Source organism: Podarcis liolepis, assembly GCF_965112155.1.
Source record: "Podarcis liolepis genome assembly, chromosome: 1".
In the NCBI taxonomy this organism is placed as follows: Eukaryota; Metazoa; Chordata; class Lepidosauria; order Squamata; family Lacertidae; genus Podarcis; species Podarcis liolepis.
The window spans coordinates 83,986,952-83,995,748 of record NC_139554.1 but is presented as its reverse complement, the minus strand read 5'-3'; positions in this window follow the sequence as shown (position 1 = coordinate 83,995,748).

Genomic DNA, 8,797 nt, shown 5'->3' with positions numbered 1-8,797 from the left:
ACAACCAACAGAAGGGGCGGAGAAGAATGGAAGGCGGCCCGCTCAAATGAGGGCGAGCAGGCCTGTTGCCGAAGCCGGGGCGTGACCCTGGAACATAGGCCGAGTAAGATGGGGTGAGAAGCTCGGGAGCGGGCGCAGAATCACGAGTTTCCATCGCCATCAGTGCCGGATTTACGTTAAAGCTAAACAAGTTATAGCTTAGGACCCCACTCTCTTGGCCCCCCCCAAAAAAATTAAAGCAAAAAACACCTGGATGTACATTTCCAAAATATAAGATAAAAAACAAATAATACAAAACCTACATACAGCAACAGTGTTTTGTGTTGTGTAGGCTCCTATGATATAAGTAATGAGCCCCGCCTGCTAGCCTGCTCCCTAAAATATCACTGGTATTTATTAACTATTAACATACTTCTTAACTGTATTTCACCATTAATATACTTCTTAATTGTGTTTCAGTTCAGCAATTGGCAGGGGGTTGGACTCGATGGCCCTTGTGGTCTCTTCCAACTCTATGATTCTATGATTCTAATTACTTCGATAGAATACATATTTTGTTATGTGCAAATAGCTTCAGATACGGTACCTATTAGGTCCATATATTACCATATAGCATATATTCAACACAAAAAAATGACAATTTGTTGTTGACAAAGGACAGCTGGACATATAAAGGGCCCCATTACCTTCAGTAGCTTAGGGTCTCATCAAACCTAAATCCGGCCCTGGTTGCCATGGATAACTAAAGAGAAATCCAGTTTGCAGGTATCAGGGATAAACGAGGGACCGAATTTCTCTGTGGTTATCTGCTCAGGATACACCTTGTTTGCATGAAATTAAGGTCAGACAGAAGGGACACGGGTGGCGCTGTGGGTTAAACCACAGAGCCTAGGACTTGCCGATCAGAAGGTCGGCGGTTCGAATCCCTGCGACGGGGTGAGCTCCCGTTGCTTGGTCCCTGCTCCTGCCAACCTAGCAGTTCGAAAGCATGTCAAAGTGCAAGTAGATAAATAGGCGGGAAGGTAAACGGCATTTCCGTGTGCTGCTCTGGTTCGCCAGAAGCGGCTTAGTCATGCTGGCCACATGACCCGGAAGCTGTACGCCGGCTCCCTCGGCCAATAAAGCGAGATGAGTGCTGCAACCCCAGAGTTGGTCACAACTGGACCTAATGGTCAGGGGTCCCTTTACCTTTACCTTTAAGGTCAGAGAGCTCTGTAACTTCTCTTGTTCCCTGAACTAAGAAGGATTTTATAGGCATATTTGCTTGGTCAATTCTTTATCCACTCCCCATCCCCAAAAGGCACACACATGAAAGTTGAGAGGGTGGGAAATCCAGGATTATATTTGAGGATTAGCCAGAATTCCTTTGGGCTGTGTTCAGAACTGGAGACTCAGCTCAGGAGAAAGGGCAGTAATGGAGGGGGACTCTCTCAGGATGCCAGCTGTTTAGGGGGTGGGGTGGGAAAACAAGTGGATGCAATGGAAGATTTTGGAAGAGTGCATGGCTAGCCGACTGGAACCTGAACAGCAGCTCTCCACACTGCAGGTCCTGCTTCTAAAATATGATTGCCATAGAAATATGAGTGTTTGCCTTGATGATGATGATAGTTATTTATTTATTTATACATACATATATACATACCCTGCCCATCTGGCTGGGTTTCCCTAGCCACTCTGGGTGGCTTCCAACAAAATATTAAAAATACAATAAAACATCAAACATTAAAAACTTCCCTAAACAGGGCTGCTGTGTGTATGTGTGCATGCGCGCGCTATATAATGAGTAGCATATAAAGCACATACATACCCAGTTAAATGAAAGGTAACTTGCAAGGGAGTGGGGAGAAGGAAGCATAAGCATTTTGCTATGCCAAGAGTATAATTTAGAAATCATTTTTTAAAACCCCTATGGATTGTCAAATGTTAAATGGTGTCCTTCCTGAACGATTGATTTCCCTGCCCAAATCAATGGCCAATCAGTTATATAAGCAGTTACCCAAAGCTGTTGCTAGAAGAGATGGGAAATCCAACTTAATTTCACACTTACTCAAACTTAATCCAATTGATCTCAACAGGATTTACGATCAGCGAGACAGCAGCCTTAAAATCTGTCCAACCCTGTAACTTGTGAATGTCAAGGAAACTAGTTGACATTTCATGCTTTAGGAAATGTAAATATTTTACGTACATTGAGCACCTTGAGAGGAAGGTCTGAGATTGGTTAGAACTGATGTCACCCGTTTTGCACCTTTGCTTTTGTTTGCTTCTTTTCTTCTCTTAAGTTTGCCCCAGGTCCCTAAACTGACAGATCTGGTTTGTCAGTATCTTAATTCTATGCATGCTCCCTTCTTAGGACAAAAGGAGAAAGAAGCTTTGCTGTATGTGGCTAAAGTGCTGTAGCCTGTTTGACTAGGGGTGTATGTAAATTATAATTCCCAGGCAATGCAGGTGAATGTAACCCATTCTAAGCCAACATTCTGCTTCAATTTTATTTCTTTTGCTTCCTGATTGATCTATGTGCCTGTGATTATGTTCCTGCTAAAAGCACTGAGTACTGAAGTACTTTCCCTTAAAAGTATTGATTATTTTTATTTTTTGGCCTAGAGATAGTGAATACACCCTGTGTGCATTCTAAGTAGGATGGGGTCTTCATGAAATATGCCATAAAACAGGCATGTCCAAAGTCCATTTTGGGGACCTAATCTGGCCCGCCAGTCGGTTTAATCTGGCTGTTTACTACCGTATTTCCCGGGGTAAAATCCTAAAAAAAAGCTCAATAGATAATGACTTAAAATGTGGAAAAGTGCAATGAACAGTCTGGGTGGGGAGAGGGCTTTACAACACAGGTAAAGCCAAAGGACCCCTGGATGGTTAAGTCCCGTCAAAGGCGACTATGGGATGCAGTGCTCATCTCACTTTTCAGGCCGAGGGAGCCAGCGTTTGACAGACAGCTTTCCGGGTCATGTGGTATGCAGGACTACACAAAAGTATGTCACATTGAGTTCATTGGGGTTTACTCCCAGAAAGTGTGAACAGAATTGTGACCAAATTCAGTTGAAATAAATGGGGTTTTCTTCTGAGTAAATAGGATTTTGCTACATATGTAATCCACTAGATATGTGCTCTGCTAGCCAAGCATGAAGTTAGCAGCAGTGAATGATTGCTGATTTCAAGAGGATTCAGAATAAGCGTGTGATAATCAACATATTTTCTCCCCTTGACAAGTTCTTCCCATCCTGAGCTGCTCGTGGTGTTACTCCCAAAGCAGTATCCTAAGGCAGAGGATCAGAGCTGCTAATCTACATGTTACAGATTGAGAGCAGAGGCAGAGAAAAGGTGTAATATTTTATCAAGGCTGCACAATACATAGCCTGATAAACACATTTCTCTGTTTGCCATAGATCAACTTCAAAGCAACAAGGCCCGCCTTTTTCAGTACATATTTGTAAGCAGATTAAAAGGCAAGCAAACTCAAAATGACATCATTGCATTACATGATGCAAGCAAGCAAGCAAGCACTGGCTTACTCCTTAAGAATCTAGGGTTATATATCAGCAAAATTATGAGCACAGAGTCATTGAAAATTATGTGCATGGAGTCATTGAATTGGCTGAAACTCTATGCACACATATCTGTGAGTAAGCCCTATTGCAAACAATGGAGCTTTAGAATAAGTATGTTTAGGACCTCACTAGTGCAAATACATCTCTCTTTTGCATCTTAAGTCCCATAATGACTGACATGAGTGTTCCTTCTTTGAATCTGTCAGTACCCACGTTGGTTGCTATGGCAGATCTCTATGACAGTGACCTCACTTCTGCCAAAAGCAGGAGCTGAGCTGCTCAATGTACACAGGAAGACTTTTATATCCGTAGTTCAAGCAATATTGCATATGCATGAACCCTCAGAAAATATACAGAGGATCAGCTCCATGTGACTAACAAGGTGCATGAGAACAAGCGACAAGCGACACCTTCCGTACATTGCTGTTCTATTTTGAATGAATCGTTTCAGATTGTTGACAGGGGAGGAAACAAAGCAGATGGAGACTGCATGACAGTTAATACCTGTAATGCTTAAGGAGACTATCAGGCCAAAGACACACTTTTATCTCAAACATTACATAACTGGGAAAGTTTCGGCCACTCTGAGAAAACTATTAATGGGTCTATTTCAGATTATGCCACCAAACTTGAATGTAATCTATTCACTTTGCTTACCGCATCTAGAACACTTGGTTCATCTTAGTCACCTCCTCTAGAAATGGAGACTATAGAAACAGAGAACATCAAGGCTCCTAAATGAAAATGCTAAATAAATAAACTTGCATAGAAACACTAAAGTAGTAATGATTATGATTACTGTTTTGCTTTCTACACTATCATTCAGTTTGTAGGCATGTAATAACAAACCTAAGGGACGCGGGTGGTGCTGTGGGTTAAACCACAGAGCCTAGGATTTGCCGATCAGAAGGTCGGCGGTTCAAATCCCAGCGACGGGGTGAGCTCCCGTTGCTCGGTCCCAGCTCCTGCCAACCTAGCAGTTCGAAAGCACGTCAAAGTGCAAGTACATAAATAGGTACCGCTCCGGCGGGAAGGTAAACGGTGTTTCCATGCGCTGCTGCTCTGGTTCACCAGAAGTGGCTTAGTCCTGCTGGCCACATGACCCAGAAGCTGTACGCCGGCTCCCTCGGCCAATAAAGCGAGATGAGCGCCGCAACCCCAGAGTCAGTCACGACTGGACCTAAGGGTCAGGGGTCCCTTTACCTTTAATAACAAACCTGGCTGCGTGCTCACAGTCTGCACCTGTATTCAACATCCCTCTCAGGTAATATGCGCTTCTCATGCAATATGACACAAAACATCAACATTAAAGATAGCATGAAAGGAAGCGTCTTATTTTAACACTGAATTGCTAAACGGGTTGGTCAAATTTTATGTTATGCTGTGAACAACAAACATGTCTGTCCAATACACATTGGTGCTGGCAGGGGGGATTTCTTAATTTTATTTTAAAACGGGGCAATTGTGTATAAACAAATAAATCTGCACACCTACTTAGGCTCTTTTTAACCACTACTTTAAGCTACTGTACATTTCATAAGCTTTTTAAAATGTGGAATTTCACTATTGCTGATAAATGTGGAAGATATATTCTTTGTGTCAGGATGAGAAAATCTGTAACTGCTGACTAATCTCAGCCAGAGGAATTTCTATAATTACTTCATATTCACTTACCATAGGGCAGCGAAGGCTATCAGTGTCAGTCAAAAGAAGATGATATTATTTTAACTCCCAGCCTCTCAATACCAAGAATGTTAGTTACACCATCCATTTTTACATTAAACAGTGAATACCTTTCAACTGAACAGCATTCATGGCATTTCTAAGCTTCTTGTTCTCCATGTTAAAGCAATGAGTTTAGCAAGATTATTGCACCTGGTGTGTCCCATCCTTCTGCTCTTGCTTAAAGATATTTATATTCTCCAAAGTTTGTGTTATCAGTCTAAAAATAGAACACCATCTCTTACAGATTTCAAAAGAAATTATTTTACCTTAGTCTACACTTTCCAATAAAGTTTAGAATTTCCTCCTGCCCTGCTGCTCCAAAGTGCAGAGGTCACTGACAGGTAGATGGCCCCACCCACCTGTCAAATTTGGCCCTTCAGGAGTGGGAAGATAAGAATCTGGCCCGCCAGCCAGAAAATGTTTCCCACCCCTGCTTTGAACTGTGGAGCAAAAGCTTTATAAACAGAACAAAACCTCTTTTGTTTTTCTTGAATTTCATGACAGCAGCCTGAATATAGACACCTTTAACTTGCTCAGCAATTTGGATCCACAACACATAAGATCGTTTTGGATTGCAGGTCTATGGATTTATCCTCTGAGCCTTTCAAGAGAATATTTGGTCCAGTTGTGACCACTACTACACACTTCCCATTGATTGAATTGTACTTCCTGTGTCCCATTCTGTGACAGTTAGCTCATTACAACTCTAGATTATGCCCGTGCTTCTTTTGGGAGCTGTTGTCTCTGTGAATAATTTCCTGTACTATTGGGTTTATTGCAACATGGTAGAGGCCTGCACATCTAAAGGAAATTAAAATATTGATTTGTATTTTTGTTGTAAATATGGCTTGAGCAAGTACAGGAGACTAAAATGTCTACCTACTTTTTATGCAGACAGCAACACTTAAACAACACGTGTCTAATAAATAATACGGCTATTTCATCCTCAACACAGCGTTTTATTGGAGGAATTTAATGACAAACAATTTATAGTTGGGTAGAAGATAAACAAAAAAGTTGATTTAAATATGATCTTCATGATTTAATGTATCTTAAGTGTACTCCTCACCATCTGTATGAACAAACTGGAACACCATAAGATTTTCCTGGACTGTGCTTATATGTTACATTGAAAAGATAATTCTCACTCTAATACCATTAATCAGTCATATGTGGGGAGGGCTGGATTAGGGATTTTGTTGTAGTAGTTTGTGTTGTATATTTAAAAAACACACTAATTCAAACATTAAAAGAGGAAGAAAATATGTTGATTTAAATGCACCACCTGCTTTTCCATTTCTACTCTTCTGCCTTGAAATCCTTGTACATCAATCAGTTTCTCACATGTCTGCAGCTATTTGCTCTGCCTGTTGGACTACAGTTCTGCAGAAGGCTTCAAATTGTTCTGAGGGGGATAATCAAATAGCCCTCTTTCTTTGTTTTGCAGCAACCATGTCTGTGGTCTTTAGCATCTTCTTCAATAACAGCCAAGAGCCTTGTGGCACCTTAAAGACTCACTCTTGCATTATGACACAAGCTTTCCTGGAATAGTCACTAGCAGTGCTTCCTGGAGGGACGCAGGGGTATGCATACCCCTAAACATTTTGTGAATCTAAGTTTGACCTCATTGAAGGGCAGTATTTCAATATGAGTAGGAAAAGGAGAGTACCCCTAAAGCATTTTTTAAGAAAAAAACACTGTTCACTAGAGAACACTTCATGAGATACATGTAAGCGTTACCCTAAGTTGCAGTTTCCTTCTGAATCTTGGAGAAGCTGGGTTAAACTTATTTTGAAGCAATTTTTAAATTTCTCCACCTCTTTGTTTCTGCGTAGGTTCTCCTCCCAGGTTTTCTGAACTGAGAGCTTGATTTGGTGTCTCACATGAAGACCTTTATGGGCATCCCATGAAGACTGGTTCATTAGGGCAGATGTGGTTGTAAAGATTGCCTGTTCATAGAAAAAGGAAAATGCAGCTATTTTAAAACTAATGCTATCACACAAACTGGCCCGCTCATGTTGAGAAATACAAAGACTTCAGTCCCTTCAGTTTCAGGGGTTTCAGTTTCAGTTGGCAGGGGGTTGGACTTGATGGCCCTTGTGGTCTATTCCAACTCTATGATTCTATGATTCTAGGAGAGGAAAAATTGGAGGCAGATTTTCTTAAACGAGAGAGATGAATGTCAGCCCACACACAATGCGTATTTGGGGTGGGGTGGGGGGCACACACAAAAAGAAACCAAGAACTAGCCTGAAGAAAGAGAACCACTCAGGGCCCTAGGCTCCACTCCAATGAACCCAGGTTGGAACCCTACTCCTTTGTCTGCCTCAGTTGTTATCAATCAATTTATCTCCAAACGCACAATAATTCCCCTTTGTTGAGCAAAATCTCCCCTCCTCCTTACATCTGAATGATCATAGCTAGTTTTAAATACTGGAAATGCAAGATAGGCATAAAAAGGGCAGAGCCATAGCTATGCGGGGGGGGGGGGGGTTAGCCAGGTTTTTTGTCCCAGGTGAAACCCCCAGAGGGGCACCATTGAGGCTCCCAGCTTGTGATGTGTGTACACAAATGCACATTGGATGTGTGTATGCCAAACTGGGTCTTTGATCTGGGTGAAAATGAGCCTACTGTAGTTTCACCCCTGAAAAAGGATTACCGGTATTTAGCACTCTAGCTGGATCCACAACTAATACTGAGCTGTCCAGAGTGGCTGGGGAAACCCTGCCAGATGGGTGGGGTATAAACAAATTATTATTATTATTATTATTATTATTATTATTATTATTATTATTATTCCTGCTGATCTCTGCATTACTCAAATCTGAATAGAACCTGTGTGTGTGTGTGTGTGTGTGTGACAGAGAGAGAGAGAGAGAGAGAGAGAGAGAGAGAGAGAGGTAGAGAAGGGAAACATAATAAAGTATACTTTTGAAGCCACTACAGCAAGGATGGGGTAACCTGTGACCAGATATTGTTAGGCTCCTATTCCCATCAGCCCCAGCCAGCATGCCCAGCGGTCGTGGATAACAGGAGTGCATAAAACCAGGAGACCACCAGTTCCCTAGGCCTACTGAAGTCGCGAGCAATGCAGCACTCTTAAACCGGCAAGGAGACTGGGAACAAAGCACAGTCATGGTAAGTAGGAGTTCAGTTTTCCATCTGGAGCCACTGGAGAGCAACTCTTCCCACACACCACCTGTCGACGCTGGAAAGGGAGAATTGCCTTACAACAAGCAGCCTGCCTAGAGATTTCCAGGAGCTGTTGTCTGCTCAGCTCACTCACTCGCTAACGCAAGCAAAAGCGGGCTAAAAAGCAGGGCAAGTAACTTGGGAACCCACTTCCCCTTTAAATAAACTGGTCTGTGAAGAGGGAGGGGAACTCCCTTTTCATGCCGCATGGACAGCTCTAGTGCCTGTAGTTAAACTGGTTTGAGGGATCCCTCTTGTGCTTCCTCCAGCCCTTAAGCAGGGCGCATTGCGTCAGAGAAAGAGGATTCCCGCCTGGG